The sequence below is a fragment of the Oryctolagus cuniculus genome, chromosome 5 (assembly GCF_964237555.1).
Source record: "Oryctolagus cuniculus chromosome 5, mOryCun1.1, whole genome shotgun sequence".
Taxonomy (NCBI): domain Eukaryota; kingdom Metazoa; phylum Chordata; class Mammalia; order Lagomorpha; family Leporidae; genus Oryctolagus; species Oryctolagus cuniculus.
Genome location: NC_091436.1, coordinates 160,233,379 through 160,260,836, shown reverse-complemented (window position 1 = coordinate 160,260,836; position 27,458 = coordinate 160,233,379). Strand labels below are relative to the sequence as shown.

The following is a 27,458-nucleotide window of genomic DNA, read 5'->3' as shown; positions in this document are numbered from 1 at the left end:
TGAGGGTAATGGCAAATATGCCTATCATTCTTACAACACCACATGGACAGCAATCACCCTCCAGGACTTGGAGAAGCATCTCACAGCACACAGGGAACCTGAGCGGCGGGAAGGAAGTTCAAAGTGACTTCCTGTCAGCCCCGCATTAGTGGAGCTGTAAGATGAATGTTACGTCTTGAAATGCGGAGCATTTTTCTGCCTGCTATGATTAACCTTGCATGCTTCCAAGCAGCACAGGGTCCTGCAGGAAAAAAAAAAAAAAGGTTATAACAAGTGGATGTTTGAGGGTAGAGACTGCTATTGAAGGCAGGTGGAATTCTATTTGCTTCCTTTAACCTTTCTTTGTGCTTGCTATCCACTACTGCTCCTTCCCAGTTACAAAGACTTCACAAATGCAGCGGCTAAAGGTAGTTGGGTTCAGCCTAATGTGAGGGAAGAATGAAGTGCCTGCAATGCTTAAACCAATGCTCCTCTAAGTCGGTGGGGAGGGGCCCTTCGGAGAAGCACTGGCTGGCTTGTCCCCAACGCCGATTACAGCATCATCAGGGACTTCCTCTTTTGCAGTATCTTCTTCTCTTAGTGTGGGTCCTATATTCTGATTTTCTTTTTTATCAGGCTAAAGAGGATATATTTTATCATAATGGCTTTGTAGCCAACACGTACAGGCCAACACCAATAGGGCATTACGAGTTAAAGAACTGTACCTCAGGCACCATTTTACGAGAACTCGTGTTTACATCAAACAGTACCTCCTAAGTACTTTACATTAAGCGTGGACAAATCATTTGCCTGAGGATTAGGTGTTGTGCATTGAAATGTAATCCTTCTGTTGATTTTTTTCTTAACTGCCAAACCAAACATGGTCAAAGAAGCGACTGTAAATGCTGCAACAGGAGCAATCTTACCCACAATGCAAGCAGCAAATAAAAACCCAGGCCAAAGCTGGTGCAAGACAGCAACTTAACTTGCAGTGGTTCGTTCGTATGTGCATGCATTTCTGTGGTGCCCAATGTACGTCCCTAAGTTTGCTTTCATTGCTAGAGTGAATTACATTGCATTCTCAAAGCATTTGAGGTAGGAAAAAGAAAGCTGTACCCAATAGAAGCCAGTACGAAGACTTCCCAAATTTCCACCAACTTGGCGTGCTCCAAAGTACAGCTGTTCCTTGATATCTATGGGGGATTGGTTCCAGGACTGTTCACAGATAACAAAATTCATGGATGCTCAAGTCCCTTCTACAAAAGAGTGCAGTATGTTCATAAAACATGCACACTTACCCCCTTCCACTCTAAGTCATCTCTAGGTTACTCCAAATATCTAATACAGTGGAAATACTTGTTACACTACATTGTCTGGGGAATATCAACAAGAATAAAAAGTCTATACATGTTCAGAACACACAATTTCTTTCAAGTATTTTCAATCCACAGTTGATTGGATTTGCAGATGCAAGAACAGGGCCTGCTGCAACGCACTTGGCTCTTCTCGGTTATCCAGGCTCTGAACGGTGGAGAGGGAGGGAGAATTCTACGGTGCAAGACCACTGGGCTACTGATTTTGGTGTCTCAGGTTGGGACCATATTATTTAGGGCACTGTAAAAATGATTCATAAATAATCATCAGGCATATTTCTTTTTTTAATATTTTGTTTATTTATTTTACAGGTAGAGTTACAAACAGTGAGAGAGAGAGAGAGAGAAAGATTTTTCATCTACTGGTTCACTCCCCAGATGGCCGCAATGGCCAGAACTGAGCCGATCCGACACCAGGAGCCAGGAGCTTCTTCTGGGTCTCCCGTGAGGGTACAGGGGCCCAAGGACTTGGGCCATCTTTTACTGCTTTTCCAGGCCATAGCAGAGAGCTAGATCGGAAGAAGAACAGGCAGAGGATTAACCTGCTGTGCCACAATGCCTGCCCCTGGGCATATTTTTTAATTAGAGATGTGTTACATGCTCTCTAAGGTTTTTTTTATGATAAGATTCATCTTATAGGAAGTCCATCTAACTTAAAAATTTTTCAAATGAAATTTTCTATTATTACAAATCCTAGTCTTACTCCAATTCTGCAAATGAAGCTTTTCCAAGTAAACAGGACAGTAAGTCAGCATAACGTGACAGATGGGAACGAAGCTGGCTTCATGAGTTTGACTCTTTGTTCTGCCATCTGCTTACTGTTTAATATGGCCATTTACTGACAGTCTCTGAGCCTCAGCTTCCTGTAAAATGGGAATAATACTGAAAGCTAGCTCTTAAATCGCTGTGAATATTAAACAAGAGGCTTTTCTCCTTGTTTAGCATGAACTATGGTGGGAGGTGCTGTTTCCTGTCCAGCTCTCTCTGTGCCTCCCAGACTATTTTTCCATCAGAGCAGAAACAAGTGGAACGAAGAGGAACCTTGATCGTAGGAGACAATCTGGCGTTGATAGGTGGTCCTCTCCACACACACCTTTGCGACCCAGGTAGAGTCAATCAGCTTGATGCCCCAACATCATAACTTCTCTCCCAGCCTAACTGCAACACAGGGCCTTCTCTCAATCTAGGTGCCAACACCAGGCCGCCTGGACAGGTGTGCTGAGCAGCAACCTGGGGAAGGCAATGCTGTCAGCGACGGTAGACCCTCCGTAAACTTGCACTGCAGAAACACACACTGAAAATCGTATCTGTTCTCATTAAGCAAAGACAGCAATCCTAATGGAGAATCTTTGGAATGCATTAATAATCCAACAGACAGGGTAAGTTACTGAAGGTTTTCTTGGATTCATTCATTCATTTTTCCAAACCTCTGTTGATTGCCCAATATAGTCAGCCCTCTCTATCCAAGAGGTTCATATCCAAGGGTTCTGCATCCATGGATTCAATTAACCAGGGGGATGAAAAAATTTGGAAAATATAAAGTCTATACTGTACACTTGCAGACTGTTTTTTCTCATCATTATTCCCTAAACAATACAGGATAACAACTATATCATAGCATTTACATTGTACTGGGTCCTTAAAAAAAAGATTTATTTATTTATTTGAAAGGCAGAGTTACAGAGGCAGAGGCAGATGGAAAGAGAGAGAGGTCTTCCATCTGCTGATTCACTCCCCAGATGGCTGCAATGGCTGGAGCTGGGCCGATTCGAAGCAGGTGCCGGAAGCTTCCTCCAGGTCTCCCACACAGGTGCAGGGGCCCAAGCACTTGGGCCATCTTCTACTGCTTTCCCAGGCCACAGCAGAGAGCTGGATGGGAAATGGAACAGCCAGGGTGGCGACACTGCAGGCAGTAGCTTTTGTACTAGGCCTTAAAAGTAATCTAGAGATGATTCAAAGTGTACAGGGAATGTGTATACATTAGATGTAAATACTACACCATTTTTATAAAGGATTTACATCCACAGATTTTGTTATTCAAATCCTCCAAGAATACCAAGAGACAACTCTACGTAGCAGACATTGTACTTGCTGCTGGATTACACAACTGGAGGAACTGCAAGTAGATCCCCTCATTCATTCCCTCCATCACACACATATTCTGTCACTTAGTTGGAGTTTATGTGCAATCCCTGAGCCAGACACACAAGTAGGTGAGACAAGTGCAACCTATGCCTACAAATCTTTGGTCAACAGGTTTCGGAAAATGACCAGTACCTTGGAAAATACACATTCAATAATTATGTGGTGTTAATTATTTGAAAAGTCGAGCGACAGAGAAGGAAAACAGAGAAAAATATCTTCCACTCACAGATTCACTCCCCACATGCCCACAACAGCTAGGTGTGGAACAGGTCTCCCACGTAGGCAGCAGGGACCCAAGGACCTGAGCCATCATCTGCTTCCTTCCCAAGCACATTAGCAGGAAGCTGGATCAAAAGTGTAGAAACCAGGACTTAACCCAACATTCTGAAATGGAATACGAATGTCCCAAGTAGCATCTTAACCCACTGCACACAATACCCATATCTCATTCAATAATTTCACCTGAGAAATTAGAGGAAGCCATTCTTGTCAGCAATATCCAGGTGGTATTTTTGCTGTGGGCCTTAATCCAACCAAGTTAGAAACCAAAGAAGCTAAAAATGTTCAGAATACTGTTCTTTGCAATCTGAAATCAACAGATCGTTTTCAGGCCCACTGTAGACTATCTCACTGAAGATCTGCAGAGGAGGGATCCTGGTTTTTTTGTTTTGTTTGTTTTTTGACAGGCAGAGTGGACAGTGAGAGAGAGAGACAGAGAGAAAGGTCTTCCTTTGCCGTTGGTTCACCCTCCAATGGCCGCCGCGGCCAGTAGGACTAGAACCCGGTGTGCTGGCGCTGCAATGCGGAGGATTAGCCTAGTGAGCTGCAGCGCCGACCTAGCTCCTGATGTTTTAATGTAGAGGATATCAGTCCTTCTCAACCTTGAATTTTCCCAAGTCTTCTCTACAAGAGAAACATTATGGTATTTAACATTGTATAACCTTTGTCTTTTATACAGATAAGAGGGTTTTTTTTTAGCACTTACCTCCCATGGAGTTCTCCTAAATGTCACAAATCCTTTGAGAAATGGTTGGGAAGTGAATTTGTATATGTAGCTCTCACATCTATACCTCGTTACACAGAAATCTGCTGCTTTACTGTTGGAGAATTTAGAAACCAGAAAACAGACTGGATGTACTCATCCCACAGTCTCCTTACATAACTTTCAAGTCTATTCAGTCATTTTTCCAGTAAGCACGCCCCACCCCTTACTTCACCTACTGAAACAATGAGACTCAACCTCTTCAATCTTTCTGCATTTTCTCCAGTAGAGGAGCCTGCTTTAGAAGGCAGCCACCTTGTTATTGCTCTGCAGAACAAACTCTGAGTAATCAAAAGGAGGTGCACATTTGCTCCCCGTGGAAAATAATGAAGTGCTATCTTCAACCCAACGTGACCATTCCTTAAACTTTTCTACTTTGCTAAGAAAGCACAATTCAGTTATTTCATGGTTTGAATTATCAAATGTGGTTTTAACACATTTGTCCAAAGAAATGATGTTGGCATTGCTACCTGCAAGCACATGTTAGAGAAGAGCTTGAGAATACAGCTGCTGTGCAAGCAGTTTGCACCTGCAGTCCATCAGATGCTGGAGACTTTGAAGTCTTGCTCCAGTTAATCACTCCTTCATCTGCAGCACTTTGGTATTTGTACACATTTCTATTGGTGACGTTAGTGCCGTGTTTGTGTTCTTGTCCATCTTCTCCACTGGCCTGTGAGCTGCTGGAGGGAATGAGCCATGGCTTACTCAGCTTTGTAGCTCCAGAGTCTGGCGTGCAACAAACATATTATCAAATTCAATGTGCCCGGGATTGTCGTGCTTCCCTTATGGAACCTCACCTATCCCTTGCTCAATGCAAATTATTAAGGAAGCCAGGATACATTGTTTACTGCCTTGGATGCTGCCATTTCCTAGTTCTTTTCAACGCGATGTTTACAACCTATGCTGAGTCCATTACTGCATTTCTCAGGCTTTATTCTTTTGTGATGAGGTCCTGTTGGCCTGGATACCTCTTGCTAGAGGTATGGAAAGGAGGCAGAGAATATCTATGTGGCACAGGAAAGAGTGAGTCCCTGGTTGCGGGCAGCCCCAGGCAGGGCCCTGTTGGAGGACGTTGTTTTGAAAACCTGTACACTAATATTCCTTATAACCTTCATTGGGCGACCCAGGACAATGTCCCGAGGCAGAGGGAGTATTCCAGGGCAGCGGGGACAAGTCAGTGAGGACAAGTCTGTGTGCCTGTCGCCCTGTGTGTACTTTCCTTCTTGACCTCTGACTCACTCCCGAGGTTGAGCAAGTCTTCTACACCCTCTGTTTCTTCACCTGTGTAATGGGAATGATAACAGATGTGATGTGACTGATACCATTCGTTGAAAAGGGGACAAAATTTAAGGCAATTCTGTTGGTATTTAGTGCCACTAAGAATTTTTAGGGTCCAAAGTGACAGTGAAGACGCTGGGGCATCCTTTCTCTCTCCCAAGAGAAATTGTCAAGAGAGCACTCAACCACACTTCAGACAATCACCCATTTAAGGCTCTGCTACCCATGTGCTCTGGTGAGAACCCCCGAGAACATTCAGAAGTGCGGTGAGCCTCGGAACATGAGGCGGCTGAGCAGAATGAAAGATGGAAGAAGCGCTCCAAGTCCCAAACCAACGCTTTGATAGTACTCAAGGTCCTGTGATGCGCACAGACCACATGGTTAAGCAGAGGCGAATCCTGAGACGCCATTCTTCTGAGGATTACTGACAGGAACCTCACCCGCCCTTCTGTTACGGTGGCAAATTGAGAAAAGCTTTCTGAGACGCAATGTAGGTTATCTTTTACAACAGACTTAACTGTATGTAGATAATCTGACCCAGAAACTCCACTTCCAGGAATTCTTCACAAGAAAGCAATCAGAGAAATGCACTACAATTTTGCCATAAAGATGTTCAGAGAAGGATAACTTACAGTAAGAAAAAAATGAGAAGCAGTAGATACACACAATAATAGTTGATTGATTAAGTAAATGATTGTACATACAAGGAAACTTCATTAAGTTGGTAGAAGATGGAATTAAAGCATAGGTTTATTTTGGTATAAAATTTTGAGATCTATGCATTCAAAGGGTCTTCAAAAAGTTCATGGAAAACTTATACTATAAAAAGTATGCATAAATTTAAAAATTCTTTGTATCCAAACAAGCTTATTTATTAATAAACTTTTTGATGCCACCTCATATACACAGGAAAAACTATGCATCAAAAACTACATAGTAAAAGTTTGTGTTATCAGTATGCTAGATGAAGAAAGGAAGGCAGCAAAACCATGTACTTAGGATCCAAACCACATAAAAGTTTTCAAGGGGTGCAAAGAATCACCCAGGTGAGGCTGACGAAGGGTCAGGAAAGCGACACTGGATGCTGTCATAGGCACATCATCTTTTGCTGAAGTCTTCAAGGACTATGTTTCCTGGTACTTAACAAGCTGTAACTTGACATGCTCTCATATATTAGATGTTTGAGTTAAGGTCACCAACTGGAAGAAGTTAAAACAGGGGAAAGGGGAATAAACTGGAGATCAGGAATGAGGATTGCTGGGAAAAAAAAGAGGAATGGTCCAAAGGGTGGAGTTCAAAATGAGAATCCAGATAGAGATAGGAGTGGAATTGGGCGGAGTTCTGGAGATGAGTAAGAGATAGCTGGTAAACTCTGACTCGGGTGATTTCAAGATGAGACTTCTAAGAGATAACAAGGGCAGGCACTGATAATAAAACATACCCAGGACTCCACGAGAGGTGAAAGTAAGGTGATTACCAAGACAGCACATGGAATCACGATTATGATGATTTTATACTTCTATAATTGACAAAATGAATAAAAACCATGTGTGACATCCCAGCAGGTCGAGTGTAATACCTGCCGTCTACCACCTTCCTCCTTTCCTTATCCAGCACCGTGTCATGGAAGAAAAATGGGGCTACAGTTTCCCACGGCCAGGTTCAGAGGACAACTTTGCCTTTGACTTCCCGACTATTCTGAGACTGCATTTTGTCATCTGCTAAATGGGAATTATAAATGGTCACCCGCTGCACAGGGCAGTTATGAAAACAAAGTGAGTATCTGTAAAGTGTCTGTAATGTGCTTTCAGCTAACGTCTGCTTCTCCTAACTCATCACCGTGGTGCCAGTGTCCAGCAGAACTGGAAAAGAAAACAAAATCTGGCAACGAGAGACTAAGGAGACCAAGTCCACCTTCTGTCTTGTTGGGTTTTATGGTTGCCATGGTTTTGACCTAGACATCCTTCAGTCCCACATGATCTCCTGTTGGCAGGAGCTGCCTAGCATCCCACACTGCACATACTTGCTCCACCACACAAATGCATCTGGCGGTTTAACTTAAGGTCTTGTTTTTAGCGTGGAGCCAGGGATTTGTGCTCACAGGAAATATTTGTGACTCCCAACACTCTTACTTTCCTGTTCTAGAAAAGAAGTGTCTCTCAGCAGTGACAGTAGTCTGTTGACCACCTCTAACCAATTTCTCACCAGCCTGCGCAACCACTCCCAACCCCAGTCCCACCTCCAACCCAGAGTGGCCCCAACGCTTAGTCAAACTTTCAGGTTTGTTGCAGTCACTGTATACACTGGCTATATCTTTAGCATGGTGTCTGTCCAGGCTACTTTGGGTTGCATTTCCTATTAGCTTCCTTGAAATATCAGCCAATATTAGAAACATAGGCTCACAGATATCCAGCTTAGAAGAGGATTTTGTCAAAGATTCCATCAGAAAATTACTGTATTTTTCTGTATTTTGAATGTTAGAAAGTTCTTTTTTCGAATACATTGAGATATGTTCACTCATTGTTTCCATTTATTGATCTTACTTTCACCTCAGATTACAAAAAAAAAAAAAAACTTAAATTTCCTCCTTTTCTTTCACAAGCCCCAAAGTCCGTAATAGAGACATGATAAATGGAATTATCCCTAATTTCCATGGACTATTGTTAGAGGTATACTCTACAAGCAAAAAAAATTCAATAATGGCTATAACTTCACAGCTTAGAGAACATCTGTGTTAACGCTTGTCTGGACTGTTGAGGAATATTTTTTTTGGTTTTGGGGGGTTTCATTTTTGTTGTTTTTTTTCTGTGCAAATTGTTGAACTCTTTACTTAGTATAGTGTTGGTATTGTGTGGATAAAGTTAATAAAAAATGGATCATAGTGGAGAATGGGGCTGGAATGAGAGAAAGAGGAGGAGAAGGGGTGGGAGAGGGGGCAGGAGAGTGGGTGGGAGGGTGGGTATGGTGGGAAGAATCACTACATTCCCAAAGTTGTACTTATGAAATGCATAAACTTTGTATTCCTTAAATAAAATGTTTCTTTGGGGGGGAAAATAAATTTTAAAATATTTTAAAAAAATGAAAACATCTGTGCTTACAATAGCTCACAGTAAAGTTTCTGGGAAGCAAATCAAAGTAGGAAAGGATTAATGACTAATATAAAAAATAAATAAAAACAAGGATAGAGGAGCAGGGGTTGAGATGCCATATTGGATGCCCACAGCCCATGTTGGAGAACATGGTTTGAATGTTGGCTCTGCTGCTGATCCAACTTCCTTCTAATGTATCCTGGGAGGCAGCAGGTAATGACTCAAGCACTTGGGTCTCCACCACACACCTGGAAGACTCAGGTCAGGTTCTGAACTCCTGACTTCAGCCTGGCCATCTCTAACTATTGCAAGCATTTGGGCAATAAAACAGTAGACGGAAGTCAGTCTCTCTCTCTCTCTCTCTCTCTCTCTCTCTTCCTCTCTCCCTCTCTCTCTCTTTTTCTGTGTGTGTGTGTGTGTTTCTCTGCTCCTTAAGTGAAAACAAATAAATAATATTTTTTAAAGATTTATTTATTTGGAAGGCAGAGCATGAGAAAGAGAGGGAGAGAAAGAGAGATAGCTTCTATCTGCTGGTTCAATCCCCAAATAGCCACAACATCTAAGGCTCAGACAGGCTAAAACCAGGAGCCAGGTACTCCATACAGATCCCCCACATAGGTGGCAGGGACCCAAGTCCTTGGGCCATCACCTGTTGGTGCATTAGTGTGAAACTCCATCAGAAGCAGGGCAGCTGGAACATGAACTGGCACTCTGTCTGATATGGATTGTGCTACATTGTGCTTCTATGAGTGAAAAAAATGTCCAAATATAAAAGGGGGAGCAGATAAGGAAGTTTTCTGTCCTTGTTTTATTCTGTTAATTCTCCAAGTATTATAGGCAGAACTGTGTTGCCATCAAATTCATGTCAAAGTCTTAATCCATAGGCCCTCAGAACGGGTCTATATTTGTAAATAGAGTCTTTTATCATGATTATAAAATTAAAATGAGGTCATTAGGGTGACCTCCTGGGTCTCCCTATCTAGTATGAGCAATGTTCTCATAAGAGATTAGGACACAGACACACCCAGTAGGAAGACCATGTAAGGACATAAAGAAAAGACACAATCTACAGCCAAAGAGAGGCCTCAGGAGAAACCAGTCCTGAAGACACCTTGCTCTTGAACTTCTAGAGTCCAGAACCAAGAGGAAATAAATTTTTGTGAAGTCTCTCAGTCTGTGGTATTTGATTATGGCAGCCCTAGCCAACAAATATACCAAAGATTCTTGACAAGGAGAGCTGCATGAATTACCAGCCAGTGTGCTGAAGGCTTCTGCACCTTTGTATGAGGATATCCATGGTCAGTCACCAGAAAATCAACCTTGTCTGTCAGCCACATTCTCCAAAGCATAGAGCACTGGGTGGAGTCCACACATGTCCCCTAACTTCCTTCATCTCCCTCCTGCGTGTGCCTTGCCTGCAGGCTGAAAGACCCAGGAGGTCACTGAGACGTGGGGATGATTCCGTATGGGAAACCTCACACCTCCAAAACACACACTCATAAATGCCACTCTATGTGATGGACTCTGGGGACAGTGAAGACGAGTGGAACACCCATCTTCCTTTTTTTATTATTAAAAAAACTTTACTTGAAGGATATTCAATGAATTTTATTTACATAAAAAGTACTAATTTTAAATGCACAGTTTTATGTACATATTTGTACACTGGTTTACATCAGAAAAACTACCACTCCCATTTTTTACATATGGAAACCATGTTATTTACCACATAAAATCTCTTAAATGTTTCTTCCTGTATTATAAGTTTTATTGTTATGAAAGATCTTGTTATATGCTTGAATCCTAATAAAAATGCTGCTTTTTATTTCTATGACTTATAGTTTCCGTGACCTTAAGCCCTTTTATGCTTTGTTTTCCACAACTGTGAATATGCTTGGTTACAGACTGATTTTTTTTTTACCCAATCTGAATCTTTTAAATTCAGATATTTAGGGGCCAGTGCTGTGGCATAGCGGGTTAAGCTGCCATCTGCCGTGCCACATCCCTTATGAGCGCCTGTTCTGGACCTGGTTGCTCCACTTCTGACCCAGCTCCCTGCTAATATGCCTGGGGAAGCAACAGAAGATGGCCCAAGTGTTTGGACCCCTGAACCCATGTGGGAGACCCAGAAGAAGCTCCTGACTCCTGGCTTCAGCACGATCCAGCACGGGCTGTTTCAGCCATTTGAGGAGTGAACCAGCATGTGGGAGATGTCTCTCTCTGTTTCTCCCTCTCTCTCTCTGTAACTCTCACCTTCAAAAAGATACATAAATTTGTTATTAAACAAACAAAGAAGATGCTGCCTGGGACACTCACATCCTATACGGGAGTGCCTGCCTGGATTCCCATCCCAGCTCCGCTCCTGATCCCAGCTCTGTGACAGTGCCTCCTAGGAGGTAACCGCCCAAGTCCCTGGGCTCCTGTCACCCCTGTGGGAGACCCAGAGGAAGTGCCAGGCTCCTGGCTTTGGCCTGGCCCAACCCCTGCTCTGTGTCTCTTTGGCTTTCAAATAAATGAAAATAAATATAGAAACACAATTTTTTTTAGAAAAGCAATATTCCTATTAGAAAGAAAGAAAGAGAGAAAGAGGAAATATCTAGGTTTCCTTGATATTACATTTCCCCAATTATGCCAGGTTTTCCCAAACTGGTAGATACAACCCTTCCATTCATGCCTTCCAAGAAAATTGTTTTCTGGTACCTTCTTCCCACAGCTTTTCTTTCAGATCTTTGAATGAAATGTTTTCAAGGAATCAATAAATGTAGATCAAGCCCCTGCTTGATCAGATGTGGTAATAACACCTGCTTCTTAGGGACTTTCAATCTAGCAGCAAAAAAAAAATTCAGCACATCTAAAATTTTAGAATAGGGTCTTGTGTAATGCGGTTTATCTGCAGCATGTAGCAAGTGTCTATTTGATAGGCTGCATACCCACGTGGATTCAGGTTCGTGCCTGTATTTGCTCACGCTTTTGTTTGTCCCTGGCCATTGGTCACCATTTCTAGATATCATTGAAGAAAATACAACAGGAGTCCAGGAAAAGAAGCCCTTTAGGAGAAACAGGTGTGGAGGCAATTTCAGGGAGGAAATTACCTGGATCTCAGGAATTCAGAGAACATCTCACAGGAGATCGTGAACAATGGGAAAAGATGGACAAGACGTAAGCGGGAAGACGTGAGTCAACATTGCTAGACTCACGTTGACTCTGTTTTCTCCCAGTGTTTCTTTATTGCCCATCAGCCCCAGGAGCTGGTCACTTTCCGCCTGCCTGCTTACGTTCCATCTGCATGATGGTCCCCTAGCCCAGCCCCGCAACACCTCTTCCTCTCTCCCTCCTGTCTGGAATTCACTTGGTACAACTCCCCAACCTAGTTCAACCCAAGCTGCCACCTGCTAAGTATGCACCCCTACTAAACATGACCAGAAGAAAGCACACAATTGTACCCACAGGTTGCATTTTAAATTTAGGTTTTATTTGAAACCCATGAACAAAAATCCTCAAGGGCTTTGCAAAACTTCCTAACAGTAGTAGATGTCCAAGCATTTCAGTGTCTCACCCTCTGCAATTACTACTTCACAGCTTTCCCTTGCTTCCTAAACTGTAAAAGACTTCCTCTTCATTCCCTCTCTTTGAGGGTGCTGAGTTTTTTCCCCAGAGAAAACAGCAACACTAAGACTAGATCCACCTTGCTTTCTCCTAACCCAATTCTTCCACACAACCTGCATCCCTGACTCTCTATCTGTATTTCCTGCCTTTTGTGGGCAACATTCATGGCCACCTGTCTGCTTCAGGTTTAGCAACTCCTACTGTCTCCTTTTTTCTTGATTTGACTGTTTCTCTTTCTCTTCTGAACCACTTCTGCCTATAAACAAAAATGTTTTCATAGATCTCCTCTTAAAAATAATCCACCCTGACTCCAAAAATCCTCCCTTTTTTTTGCTCCCCTCTATAGCAAAACTTGAAAGAATTGTCCAGACTTGCTGTCTTTAATCCAACTCACCCTGAATCCCATGCCTACCACACAATGGAAGCTGCTTATTTAACTGAACCTCTCAACGGAATTTAGCATGGTTGACACCTGTTCCTTCTTGGAAAGTGGATTTTAGGACTCCTCACCCTTGTGAGTTTCCTCCTATTTCACTGCCTATTCTTGAACTCAGCCCCCCTTGCTAGCCCCTCTTCTTGTTACTGTCCATAAAAAACCAAAGTGCGGCCGGCGCCGCGGCTCACTAGGCTAATCCTCCGCCTAGCGGCGCAGGCACACCGGGTTCTAGTCCCGGTCGGTCGGGGCGCCGGATTCTGTCCCTGTTGCCCCTCTTCCAGGCCAGCTCTCTGCTGTGGCCAGGGAGTGCAGTGGAGGATGGCCCAAGTGCTTGGGCCCTGCACCCCATGGGAGACCAGGAAAAGCACCTGGCTCCTGGCTCCTGCCATCGGATCAGCGCGGTGCGCCGGCCGCAGCGCGCCGGCCGCGGCGGCCATTGGAGGGTGAACCAACGGCAAAGGAAGACCTTTCTCTCTGTCTCTCTCTCTCACTGTCCACTCTGCCTGTCAAACAAAAAAAAAAAAAAAAAAAAAAAAACCCAAAGTGCTTCTGTGCTCCATCTCAGCCTCAGGGCAACCGATCCCTCCCCAGGTGTTGTCTTCTGAACCTCTCTCTGGCTTTAAATACCTTGTGTCTCCCAAAGCATATCTCCAGCTCTGGTCTTTACCTTACATTCCAGACTACTGTATCGCTCTAACACTCAATATGGTCACTTAAAATATCAAAACAGGGCTCTAATTTCCCGATCTACACCACCTCCTCCCCTAATTGTCCTCATCTCAGAAAATGATTCCACAAATCACAAATCACCCTGGTGCTTAGACCACAAACCTAGAAGTCAATCTGACTTTTTTTTTTTTTTAACAGGCAGAGTGGACAGTGAGATAGAGAGACAGAGAAAGAGGTCTTCCTTTTCCATTGGTTCACCCTCCAATGGCCGCCACGGCCGGCACGCTGCAGCCGGCGCACCGCGCTGATCCGATGGCAGGAGCCAGGTGCTTCTCCTGGTCTCCCATGGGATGCAGGGCCCAAGCACTTGGGCCATCCTCCACTGCACTCCCTGGCCACAGCAGAGAGCTGGCCTGGAAGAGGGGCAACAGGGACAGAATCCGGCGCCCCGACTGACCGGGACTAGAACCCGGTGTGCCTGCGCCGCTAGGCGGAGGATTAGCCTAGTGAGCCGCGGCGCCGGCCACTCTGACTCTTTTCTTTAGCTTCTATGGCACATCCAGTCCATTAATGTCAAGCCCTGAAGGCACCTTGCTCTCCTGCTCAGCTCTCGCCAAAGACTTCTCACTGCACTTGGAGTCCAACTCCAAGTCTGTGTTACAGCTCCCAAGTCTCCAGTGACCCAGCAACTGCCTGCTTCTCCTGTCCTCCCTCCCCCCAGCTAACCACTCCTCTCCAGCCACACCACTCTTTCTGCTGTTCCTTACCCCGCACTTGTTCTCTTCTACCTCTTCCTGCAATGCTTTCTACCACTCCCACCACCACCACTTCAGGTCTCTGCTCAGATGGGCCCTCCTTGGAGTGACCATCCTGCCCACGCCATGGGAAGTAAAAATAATACCCCAGTCACACTCCTTATCCTGCTTTCTCTTCATCCCAGCACTCATCACCCTATGAAATCATATCTTTTATTAATTTGTTTACTTATCATTTATCTCTTCCCTGCTGGAATGTGTTCAACACAGGAAGCAAACCTTGTTTGGTTTGTCTATCACTATGATATAAAACCCAAGAGGAGGAGTTTAAAAAATATTGTTAATGGCCGGCGCCGTGGCTCACTAGGCTAATCCTCCACCTTGCGGTGCTGGCACACCGGGTTCTAGTCCCGGTCGGTCGGGGCGCCGGATTCTGTCCCGGTTGCCCCTCTTCCAGGCCAGCTCTCTGCTGTGGCCAGGGAGTGCAGTGGAGGATGGCCCAAGTGCTTGGGCCCTGCACCCCATGGGAGACCAGGAGAAGTACCTGGCTCCTGGCATCCTACATCACAGTGTGAGTTTGAGCCACAGCTGCTCTGCTTCGGATCCAGCTTCCTGCTAAGGCGTCCTTGGAAGCAGCAAGATGATGGCTCAAGTGTTTGGGCCTCTGCCACCTGCGTTGGAAACCCCCATGGAGTTCCAGGCTCCTGACTGTTGTAGGCATTTTGGGAAGTGAATCAATGAATGAAACTTGTACTCTCTCCTTTTTTCTCTCTCTGCCATTTAAATAGATTAAAAAATAAAATAAAATTTTTTAAATAGTGTTAGGCAAAAGAGGGAAGAAAGGAAAAAGGAGAGCAAGAGATGAGAAAGGTGGAAAGGGTCAGGAGAAGGGAGAAAGGGAGAGAGCAGGGGCAGGGATCTGGTCACTTCCGGGCATCCATCCAACCCAAGTCTCCCAGAAACACCTTCATGCTACCAGCTTCAAGAAACAGCTGGTAGGAGCCCGGAGTTGTGGGGTTTCCAATTCTGTCCCAGGATGCAGCCGGCACCAGGACTTGGCTCTCTTGAAATTAGTCTGTATGGTTGCCAGATCTGGATTCCCATCTAGCAGGTGCATTCTTGAAATGGATTCAGGCACTCTGCTGCTAAAAATACCTTTTGGAGAGCAGATATGCTAATGAGATTGCCTGGCCCACCTGGGAGCACTTAGGAATGGGAACTCCTGGAGGTCGAAGCCCAGCCCACTGTTACCTGCAGAAGAAACTTAGTATAAATAAAGCAAATTCCCTGTTTTTATGAGACCCTCGCACGACAGGTAGGTATCAGGGCGACCCTAGGACCACATCCACAGAACACTAAAGGGGCCACATTTGAAGACACTGTCGCATTGCAGTTCCCGGCTCACTGCTTTTCAGTCACCCCTACCCTAAAAACCCTCTGTGGTCACCACTCATCTACCAATCAAATCCCCCCCCCAACCTTCTGCAACCTCCCCTAGGAAGACCCTCTGGCCACCCTCCCCTCTCCACAAACGCCTTAGACAGGCCACCCTTCTCCTGAGCCTCAGCAGGGAGAATGCTTATTCCCTGTTTAAACCGCTCTTCGGGCTTTTCCCTCTGTCTTGATCTGCGTGCACTAGATCAGAATGCCTTAGAGTGGTAAACTATGAAAATTTATTTGTGCTGACATTGTGGCACGGAGGGTTAAGGTGCTGCCTGTGACACCAGCATCCCAAACGGGTGCTGGTTAACACTTACAATCCAGCTCCCTTCTAACGCATCTGGGAAAGCAACAGAAGTTAGCCCAAGTGCTTGGGCCACTGCCACCCACGTAGGAGACCAGGATGGAGTTCTTGGTTCCTGGCTTGGGCATGGCCCAGCCCTGGCTATTGCAGGCATTTGGGGAGTGACCCAGCACATGGAAAATTCTCTCTCTCTCTCTCTCTCTGACTCTGCCTTTCATATAAATAAATAAATCTTTAAAAATTGACCTGAGCAGTAGAAATCCTCTCCCACGTAACAACATAGTTTTGCAAAGGTACACCCAGAACTTTCACTCCAGGCTCCCCAGTAAGGCCTGTGACCGGGTTCCATCACCTGGGTCAACCCGTACCTGCTCACACTGGCCACAAAGTTGGGTGGAGCAGGTCAGCAGTGCTGGAACCGAAGTGGAGCAAGAGCTGGGGAGCACAAAGAGGGAGGCAGGTGGCCTGGGAGCCGGGAGAGCGGCGTGGAAGTCGGGGCTCTAGCAGGTGAGACCACACATGTGGCTCTGGGGGCACTGTGTTAAGTGAAATAAGCCAGGCAGAGACAAGCGTGGCACAATCTCACTTCTACATGGAATCTGAAAAAGTCAGACTCACAGATGCACAGAGTGGGAGGGTGGTCGCCAGCAGACAGGAAGTGGGAGAAGTGGGGGACTGCTGATCAAAGCAGTTGCAGTTATTGGATGAGTAAGCTCTGGGCATCCAGTCAACAGCATGGTGACAAACTTAACAATACTTAATTGTTGTTTGGGTTTGTTTTAAGACATTTATTTATTTGAAAAACAGAGCAACAGAGCAAGAGATATCTCTGCTGCTCACTCCCCAAATGGCCACAATAACCAGGCTGGGGCCAAGCCAAAGCCAGGAGTATGGAAATCCATCCAGGTCTCCCACAGGGGTGGCAGAGACCCAAGCACTTGGGCCATCTTCCACTGCCTTGCCAGGTACATTAGCAGGGAGCTGGATTAGAAGCACAGCAATGCATCTTGAATGGGTATTCTGACATAGGATGCCAACATTGTGAGCGGCAGCCACAGTGCTAGCCCCAACAATGTTTGGCATTGTACACTTGAAAGTTGCTAAGGCAGGGACAGTGCTGTGGCCCAACACAATGCCTCTGATGCTGGCATCCTGTGTGGGTGCCGATTTGAGTCTCAACTGCTCCATTTCCAATCCAGCTCCATGCTAATATACCCTGGAAGGCAGCAGAAGAGGGTCCAAGTCCTTGGGCCCCTGCACCCACATGGGAAACCCAGAAGAAGCTCCTGGCTCCTGGCTCCTGGCTCCTGGCTCCTGGCTTCAGATCAGTTCAGCTCTGGCCTTTGTGACCATCTGGGGAGTGAACCAACAAATGGATGTGGTCTCGTCTACCTCTCTGTCTCTTTGCCTCTGCCTCCCTGTAACTCTGCCTTTCAAATAAAATAAATAAATCTTTCAAAAATATTTTTAAAAATTGTTATACAAGTGAACATTTGGCTCAGCAGTTATGATGCCGCATGTTGCAATGCCTGAGTTCAAGTTCTCTGCTCTTGATTCTAGCTTCCTGCCAATACGCACTTTGGGAGGCGGCAGTGATGGTACAAACAGTCAGATCCCTGCTACTCCTGTGGGAATTCTGGATTGAGTTTCTGACTCCCAGACGTTTGAGAAGTGAACCAGAATATAGGCTCCCTCCCTCTCTCACTCATGCTCTATTCCTCTCTTGCTGGCGCACTCTCTCTCTCTCTGCCTCTCAAATAATTTTTTTAATATTTGTTTATTTATTTGAAAGTCAGAGTTACACAGAGAGAGGAGAGGCAGAGAGAGATGCAAAGCCAGGAGCTTCCTCCAGGTCTCCCACATGGGTGCAGGGGCCTAAGGACTTGGGCCATCTTCCACTGCTTTCCCAGGCCACAGCAGAGAGCTGGATTGAAAGTGGAGCAGCCGGGTCTCAAACCGGTCCCTATATGGAATGCTGGCACTTCAGGCCAGGGCATTAACCCACTGCGCCACAGCGCCAGCCCCTCTAATAATTTTCAAATATATTTTTCTCACATATATTATTTGTTTACTTGGTCCAACCATGAGTTAGTACTAATTGCTACTCTTAAGTAATTCTCTTGTTGTTCTGTTTAAATTACAGCAGTTATGTCACAGGAAAGTAAATAAGACAGTGGTATATAATTTTAAGCAAATGCTTGTTCTTCATAAACATAAAATAAGGTAAATAAAAAGAACCTGTCAGGGGGAGAGTTGAGAAGGGAACCTACGCCAAGACGAAAGGACTGGAATGGGAGAGGTGACGGTGTGGGTGAGGGCCGAGCACACAGGGGGCTGCGTGGGCCAGTTTCTCCAGAACTGCTCCAGATGGAGCTGCAAAGCCTGGCCACAGGAGCCCGTCAGGGAGACAGTGGAGCATCGATTATGCACTGTCTTGTGGGTTTCAGGAGCTTGAGCTTTGTGGTACACCAGAGAACTCATGGAGATTTCTTGAACTTCAGTTTTCAGTGAATTACATTGGCAACAGATCAGAAAATGGACCTGTCTTGGTCCGTGCAGGATGCTAAACCAAAATAGCACAGGCTTATAAACACCAGCAATGCATTTCCTACAGTGCTAGAGGCTGAGAAGTCCACACCGAAAGCACAGAAGATTTGGTGACTGATGAGAACCTACTCCCCCGTTCCTGGGCCACAGACGGCCTCCCGGGACCTCTTTCTAAGGGCACGAATGCCATCGGTGAGGGCTCCGTCCTCATGTCCCCCTCCGCTCCCAAAATCCCATTGGGGGTGAGGATTCCACACAGGAATTTTAGGGGAACACAAACATTCAGACCACCAGGGGGGTAGGCTGGTGGAAAGGGGAGACCAGCAGCAGGATGCGGCGTAGCCCAGGTGAACGGGGAGGAGCTGAAGCCAGAGAGGCAATGGGACGCGAAGTGGGCCGTGAGATCTGAGAAACGCATCGAAAAGGCATGCACACGTGTGTGCTGTGTTATCTTCCAGTAAGATCTTTCCGTGACTCATCAGATGTGGAGGCTGGGGGAGCCGCATGAATAAGGATGACGCTGAAGTTTCTGCTCCGAGGTAGGTGGCAACGGCATTAATCAAAACGGAAGAGGGGGCAGGAGGAAGGCCAGCTGGCTCAGGGAGGAGTCCAGCACGCGGGGTTTGGGAGATACTGCCCTGGAGGTGCCCGTGGGACCTCAGGAGCAGATGGCAGGGAGAGGCCACAGTTGTGAAACCCACCCAAAGAGGGGAAGGAGAACTTGCAGAGCCAGCTGAGACAGGCCTTGCTCCTTCAGGAAATACGGGACACAGAAAGGAGAGTGACAGCGTAGCGTCTTGAGATAGGGGAGACGGAGGTGATTTTGTTCAAAGAGACATGGGCGCATTGGTGGGCTCAGAGACAGGAGCTAAAGAAGAAGGGGCGATAGAATGTTCTAGAAAGAATGACGGGAGGTAGAAGGAAGGAAGGGAGTGACAGAGGGAGAGTATAGTGCCCAGGGAGCAGAGGGTTAACTTCAGAGAGGAGGGCACATGCCATTTTCTCAAATACAGAGAGAGGGACCTACAAGTAATAGCATGGGTAAGCCAGATTTGAAAGTAGAGACAAGAGAGGTTACTCTAAGGGTTTCTGTCCTCCCGGAGGGAGGAGACAGGGCAACAGATGCGGAGAGGCTGCGGAGTGGCAGGAGACCAGCTGGGCAGTGGAGATGAGGGGCCTGCGTCTCCTGGGCACCCACTCCACAGGGCAGTGATGGGGATGAGCCCGGGATGTCTCCTGGATGTCTCCGGGAGCCTGGCTACGCCACTGAACCTTACAGGTTCCATCACTTGCTCACTGTAATCCTTGAATTACCTGGGACAGGCCCAGAAGAGAACAGTGCCGGGCAGTGAGGACAGCTGGGGACCTTGCCTGCTCGCCCTCCCACTGCTGCTTCCTCCTTTGCTGCCGCCAACAAGGGCGACAACCACAGCAGGTGCCTGCAGCGCGTGGGAGGCGGGCACCGGCTCCTTCAGACCTTCCTGTGGGCATACCACGGCTTCCGCCTCCACCGCGCTGCCCCGCCCAGTTCCCACCAGCGCAGAGATGTGGTTATCAGCAGAAAGGGCAGAAAGTGACTGCTTGTCATGGGGAAATCTGTTTGTTTTGAATATTTAATAATAAGAGTTAACATTTATCAATCTCGGACCGTGAGTCAGATGTCTTTCTACACAGTGCATGTATTAACTTACTTCCTTCTTACCCTACCCCATGAGATGAGGCAGCACAGTTCCTGTGAATATATACTGCTATTATCATGCCTATTTTACATATGACAAAACTGAGGCACAGCGTTTTTGCCTAAGGTCAGACAGCATAGGTTGGAAGTACCACATTCAAATCCAGGCTGCCTGGCTTTGGCCTCCACTTTTTATCCGCATGCCGGTCTGCCTTCCCGTAAGAGAACAATGTATCTGGAAACCTAAGACTTATCATTTAGAAAAGCCCTTAGAGAGGCTGACACTGTGGCATAGCAGGTAAAGCCTCTGCCTGCAGTGCTGGCATCCCATATGGACAAGGGTTCAAGTCCTGGCTGCTTTACTTCTGATCCAGCTCTCTAATGTGCCTTGGAAAGCAGCAGAAGATGGCCTAAGTCCTTTGGGCCTTGCACCCACATGGCTCCTGGCTTTGACCTGGTGCAGGCCTGGCCATTTAAGCCATTTGAGCAGTGAACCAGTGGATGAAAGATCTATAAATCTTAAAAAAAAAAAAAAAAAGCAAAGACCTTAGAAATAAACTGTCCCCAGTCTCACATCAAGCAGAAATCTCTCCACAGCTTGGATAGTCCAGGACTTGACTGGCACCTGGTCCATGGCTCAGTAGATCTAACTGGAACAAAATGTTCCAAAATCTTGCTATCAGTCCTCCCTCCCTGGGGAAGCCATAGAAAATGTGGCTATGCAGGTAGTGAGCTCACAGCCCCCATAGTGTATGCAGGACAATGTCCACCCCTGGATGTGCAAGGCAAAGGCCATTCCCTCAGTGAACTAGGAAAACCAAGAACAGCATAAGCCTGCAGATGATGCTTAATACGTGACCTTGGGAGGGGGAGGGGTTCCCAGGATAGAGGATCTCAGTATCCTTAGGAAGTGGCTTCCGCCAAGTTCTAGACACCACAGAGCTTTTGCCTGCCTGATGCCACCCAGAGGGAGGTCACAGCCATGCCAGACCCATGCCAGAGCCACTCTGACAGCAAATCAGAAAATGTGGGTCAAGCTTTGTTTAGGTTCAGACATGGACACAAAATTACTGTCCCCTGACACGCACCTCTCCAGGCAACTCTTTGTAATTTGCTGCTGAAAGTGCAAGATGACTGGAGAAGCAGCTTCCTTGTCCCCATGAACCAAGGGAAATCCTTGATCTCTGGTTCTCCTTTGGGCTAGCAGACTGCACAGCATGCCTTGCAAAGCCGGCCTTTTGTCAATTACCTCTGGGCCCTTAGAGGAGCTCGGAGGGTCTGTTCCCACCTCCCTCTGCCACCATATGGGCGGCAGTGATGTGAGGAGGGAGAGGGCGTGCAGGGAGACAGCAAGGCAGAGGGACTCGGGAGGGAAGGCCCAAGCTAGCGGTCAGCCTCGGCTGGCCGGGGGACAGCAGCCTGGGGTGACCATCCAGAAACAGCAGCAGCCCCATCAAGTACCTGTGGTGGAGGCTGCACTCCTACTGTGTGTGCGTGTGTGTGTGTGTGTGTGTGGTGGGGGAAGAACAATCAAGCTGAGACAGGACTGAAAACTCAGGAAACTATAAATAAAAAGCAAACTTGAGCCAAATCTTTTCACACGAAACGAAATAAACATATGGAATCAGTTATCGGAACAAGCAGCTGAAGCGAAGGGCAGAAATGAGTTCAACAGAGGCCTGCTTTGTTTGCTGCAAGAGGAAAAGAGCAAAGAGAACTTGCAAGAGAGGACTACATAAGACTGCCGCTCCTTCTTCCTCTAAGCCACCTATTCACTGAATCAACAAAAATTTTGGTGAGCACCTACTAAGCACCAGACACTGCTAGTCCCTGAAGATAAAAAGAGCGAATAAAACATGGCCCTAGCTCTTACATTCCTTGCAGACTAGTGTTTTCATTGCACAAAGCTTTTGTGATTTGATGGCACTTTTTTTTTTTTTTTTTTGAAGGGCAGAGGGACAGAGACAGAGAGATGATCAAAGATCTTACACCTGCTAATTCACTCCCAGATTCCCTCAACAGCCAGGACTGAGCCCCGCTGGAGCCAGAGACCCGGAACTCAATCTGAGTCTCACTTAGGTAACAGGGACATAAATCACCTGCCGCCTCCCAGGGTGTGCATCATCAGGAAGCAGAGCCAGGACTCAAACCCACAGCACTCCACTGTGGGATGCTGGCGTCCCAAGCAGGGTCTTAATCATTGCACTAAATCCCTAACTGCTCAGGTTTATGGCCTTTAAAAATTTTATCACAACAACTGATTTAAGCATCTCGAGAGATGCAACTCTAATGGGCAAAAATCATTTATAATTTAGTACTCTATAAATTTAAAAATTAAACTTTATCATTTCACAGATCCTGGGCCCTAATCAAAAGACACAGTCGGCCGGCGCCGAGGCTCAACAGGCTAATCCTCTGCCTTGCGGCGCCGGCACACCGGGTTCAGTCCCAGTCGGGGTGCCGGATTCTGTCCCGGTTGCCCCTCTTCCAGGCCAGCTCTCTGCTATGGCCCGGGAAGGCAGTGGAGGATGGCCCAAGTCCCTGGGCCCTGCACCTGCATGGGAGACCAGGAAAAGCACCTGGCTCCTGCCATCGGATCAGCGCAGTGCGCCGGCCGCAGCGCACCGGCCACGGTGGCCATTGGAGGGTGAACCAACGGCAAAGGAAGACCTTTCTCTCTGTCTCTCTCTCACGGTCCACTCTGCCTGTCAGAAAAAAAAAAAAAAAGGACACAGTCAATCACACACTCTCCCTATATATTTTCTTAGGATTTATTTATTTATTTATTTATTTATTTATTTATTTGAAAGTCAGAGTTACAGAGAGAGAGAGAGAGAGAATGGTCTTCCATCTGCTGGTTCACTCCCCAAGTGGCCACAATGGCCAGGGCTGTGCCAGATCAAAACCAGGAGCCAGGAGCTTCTTCTGGGTGTCCCACATGAGTGCAGGGCCCCAAACACTTGGGCCATCCTCTGCTGCTTTCCCAAATGCATTAGCCAGGAGCTGGATCAGAAGTGGAGCAGCCAAGACTTGAACTGGTGCCTATATGGGATGCTGGTGTCACCAGTGGTGGCTTTACCCACTACACCACAATGCCAATCCCAAAAAAATTTTTTTTAAGATTTAGTTATTTATTTGAAAGGCAGAATTAGAGAGAGAGAGAGAGAGAGAGAGAGAGAGAAATCTACCCACTAGTTCACTCCTAAAACAACTATAACAGCCTGGCCTGGATCTAAAGCCAGGAACCTGGAACACCATCCTGGTGTCCCACATGGATGGCAAGGCACCCAAGCACTTGAGCCATCTCCTGCTGCTTTCCCAGGTGCATTAGTGGGGCGCTGGATCAGAAGTGGAGCAGCTGGGATGCCGGCTTCCCACTTCACCACCACAACTGTTCCTCCCCCTAGAGATTTAAATACACTTGGAAGAAGGGAAGCATGTTCCAAGTCCTTCTGATGATCTGGGAAAGATACACAGGCAGTCACCAAGTTTCAGAATCTTTCTTTTTCTTACCTCCTTGAACAGGTTGTGTAAGTTCTCTGTACCTTGGTTTCTCCGCCTGGAAAACAGGGATAACAATGTCTACCTTTAAGGACAGCTGTACGAAAGTACTTCAGAAGGTTCCTGAAAATGAAATTAAAAAGTAGAGCCATTTTTGGTGCAAAAATCTTTTGAAATCCATGCATACTTTTTCTAAAATACCTATATTCCATGAACTTTTGAAGATCCTTCATATGCATGGATTTCACAAGTGTTTTTTGCACCAAAATGACATTATCCTTTTTTTTTTTTTAAGATTCATTTAATCATTTGAATGGCAGAGTTACACAGAGAGAGAGAGAGATCTTTCATCTGTTGGTTCATTCCTCAAATGGCTGCAATGGCCAGAGCTGGGCCAATCTGAAGCCAGGAGCCAGGAGCTTTTGCCTGATCTCCCACACAGGTGCAGGGACCCAAGCATTTAGGCCACCATCTTCCAATATTTTCCAGGTGCATTAGCAGAAAACTGGATCAGCAGTGGAGCAGCTGGGACTCAAATTGGCGCCCATATGGCATGCAGACAATGCTGTGCCACGGCGCCCACCCCAACCTTATCTTTTTTTTTTTTTTTTTTTTTTTTGACAGGCAGAGTGGATAGTGAGAGAGAGAGACAGAGAGAAAGGTCTTCCTTTGCCGTTGGTTCACCCTCCAATGGCCGCCGCGGTTGGCGTGCTGCGGCCGGCGCACCGCGCTGATCCAATGGCAGGAGCCAGGTGCTTTTCCTGGTCTCCCATGGGGTGCAGGGCCCAAGCACCTGGGCCATCCTCCACTGCACTCCCTGGCCACAGCAGAGGGCTGGCCTGGAAGAGGGGCAACAGGGACAGAATCCGGCGCCCCAACCGGGACTAGAACCCGGTGTGCCGGCGCCGCTAGGCGGAGGATTAGCCTAGTGAGCCGCGGCGCCGGCCCCCAACCTTATCTTTTAATTCCATTTTCCATGGACTTGTTGGAGTACCCTTGTACAAGGAGCAGGAATCATGCACAATTGGACTTCCCTAAATCTTTCTTTCCTGGCCTGCCACAAACAATTGCTCACTTGTACTCTGAGAATAAAAAGAATGTGCGTGTCATAACTTTGAAAGGCTGGCTGGGGATAGCTGGGTGGTGAGCAGTGGCTCCATCCATTTATATCAAGATAGACTCTAGTTTGAAAAAGCCAGGCACGCCCTCCCAGGGCTTAAAGCATTGCAATAAAAGACTTGAAAATATTTAGTCATGAGACAGTTTCAACAAGAAAGCAATCAACAGGAGTCCTGGCATTTTGAGGGGTAATGAGTACATTTTGTGATTTGGATAGAATTTGTGCAAGAGAAAAAAAAATTACTGTCTCCCAAAATTCTGCCCCATAGATTGATTGATAAGAACTTGTCCAAACTCAGTCAAAAAAGTGAACTTGAACCAGCCATTCTGAAAGAGAAGCATCCCGTGTGTCCTACCTTTAGTATCCCACCACCAGAGGAGACACACGCATGTTTGACAGGTAACCCGGAGAACAATGGCCTCTAGCTCCATGGGTGTTCCTTTCCCACCTCCCCAGCTGGCAGCATGCCTGACCGAGACCATCACCCACAACAAGACTTTACAACCCGTCAGTCTCGGCAGAAAGTCCCCACCCACACGGAAGAGCTCACCCCTGTCCTAACCTAGTATTATTCCCTGCCTGGTGAGGAATGTTTGTTTTTCCATTACAGAAGCATGCATAGTTCCCATGGGTGCTAATGGGACTTCCCCACACACACACATAAAAGAGAATAGCACCTTGAATTTAGACAGACAGAACCCTCTGCTGAACTCAGACGCTATCTCACTAATTGTCTTCATGCCCCCATGAAGTGACTAGGGGCCAAGTCTGATGGTGCCTGGCATCCAGATAAAGAAGTTAGGAAGCATGTCATTAGGTGTGACACGAAATGAGGTATTTAACAAAGGGGATTTGATTGGAAGCCTCAGCCCTCTGATGACTTGGAGATGAGTGTCCAACACATCAGCCACAGTAAGCACTCGAAATGTGGCTAGTCAGAACGAGATGCGCTGTAGTGGAAAATACATCACAGATCATGAGGGCATCAAGAAGTAAAATGTCTCAATATTAACTTTATATTGATTACTTGTTTAATCATAATATTATTTTTAATGTTTATGTATGTATTTATTGAAAGGCAGAGTGACAAAGAAATTCTATCTGTAGGTTCACTTCCCAAATGGCCACAACATCCAGGGCTGGGCCAGGCCAAAGCTGGGAGCCTAAAACTCCATGTAGGTCTCCCACATGAGTGGCAAGAGCCCAGGTACTTGGGATATCACCCACTGCTTTCCTAGGCACATTAGCACGAACCTGGATTAGAGGTGGAACAGGACTTTACTGCGGCTCTGATACAGGATGTGGTCATCACAGGTTGAAGTTTAACCAGCTATGCCATGATGTCAGCCTTGATATAATGCTTTAAATTATTAAATTTTTAAATACATTAATAATAATAAATACATCATTAAAGTTTAGTCCATCTGTTTCTTTTATATTTTTGTATGGCACATTTGGGGGCAGGCATGTGGCACAGTGGTCAAGGCACCACTTGGGATACCCACAGCCTGTATTGGAGGGCCTGGCTTTGAGCCTGGCTCTGTTTCTGATTCTAGCTAACTATGCATACCCTATTGACCTAGGAGTCAATAGGTTATGGCTCAAGTACTTGGATCCCTGTCACCCACATAGGAGATCCAAACTGAATTCTGAGCTCCTGGCTTTGGCCTGGCCCCAGTTCTAGACTTTTCAGGCATTTGGGAAGTTAACCAGTAAACAGAAGCTATCACTTCTCCCCTTCTGTGTGGTTGTCCTTTTCAAATGAAAATAAATCAAGTTTCAAAAGGCACATTTGTAGCCTGTATTTCTGTTGGGCAGAATGACTCAGAATCTGGTGGACTGCTTTTTGAGTTTACACAGAGTCCTTTGGTTACACAGAACATTAAAATATAAAGAAGTTTCTTTTTTTTTTTTTTTTTTTTTCTGCCAACCTAATAGGAAGCTCCTAACCTTGGTTAAATCACTCTCCCTGTTTCTCTGAGCTCCAATTTCCTGCTTGGTAAAATTAGAATTTAGACAATTGATTCTGAGGCTGTCTTCCAGCTCTGATAACTAACAACTTTAAAACCACTCTGCCTTCCCACGCTGACTGAATTCAGGAGACGTCCTCAAGTAGTCACGTCTAGAACAAGATGAAGAAGTCTGCTCTTGTTCACAGGTCTGTACCTGTTCTATCCTGAGGAAAATCCAGACAAAAGGACTGCTAGGCATTACAGCAGAATCTTAGACTTCCTTCCAGGTGTGGGAATCCATCTAAGAAATGCAAGAAACTTGGCTTCCATGACCTTCTGTGATTCAGTGATCAGACTTCAGTATCAAAATAGCTTGGTTTATGATGCATAATAAACCCCACAACTTCTATTGATAACTCAAAAAGATTTATTCATTGATCATGCTATATGTCCATATCTGATCATCGGGCTGTTATTGTAACGACTCAGGAACTCAGGGCCAGTAGAGAAATTCCTATCTCAAAACACAGCCAATAGCTGTTCC

General features: G+C 46.2%; 1 long non-coding RNA gene across 1 annotated transcript; it reads right to left on the bottom strand.

Annotated features, from left to right (window-relative positions):
* Nucleotides 1-1,703: 1,703 nt before the first annotated feature.
* Nucleotides 1,704-25,466, bottom strand: LOC127493098 (uncharacterized). Its single transcript, XR_007923082.2, has 3 exons — nucleotides 25,318-25,466; nucleotides 23,855-23,900; nucleotides 1,704-1,861 (listed from the first exon to the last, which is right to left on the bottom strand). It is a non-coding gene; the product is annotated as an uncharacterized lncRNA (long non-coding RNA).
* Nucleotides 25,467-27,458: the final 1,992 nt, after the last annotated feature.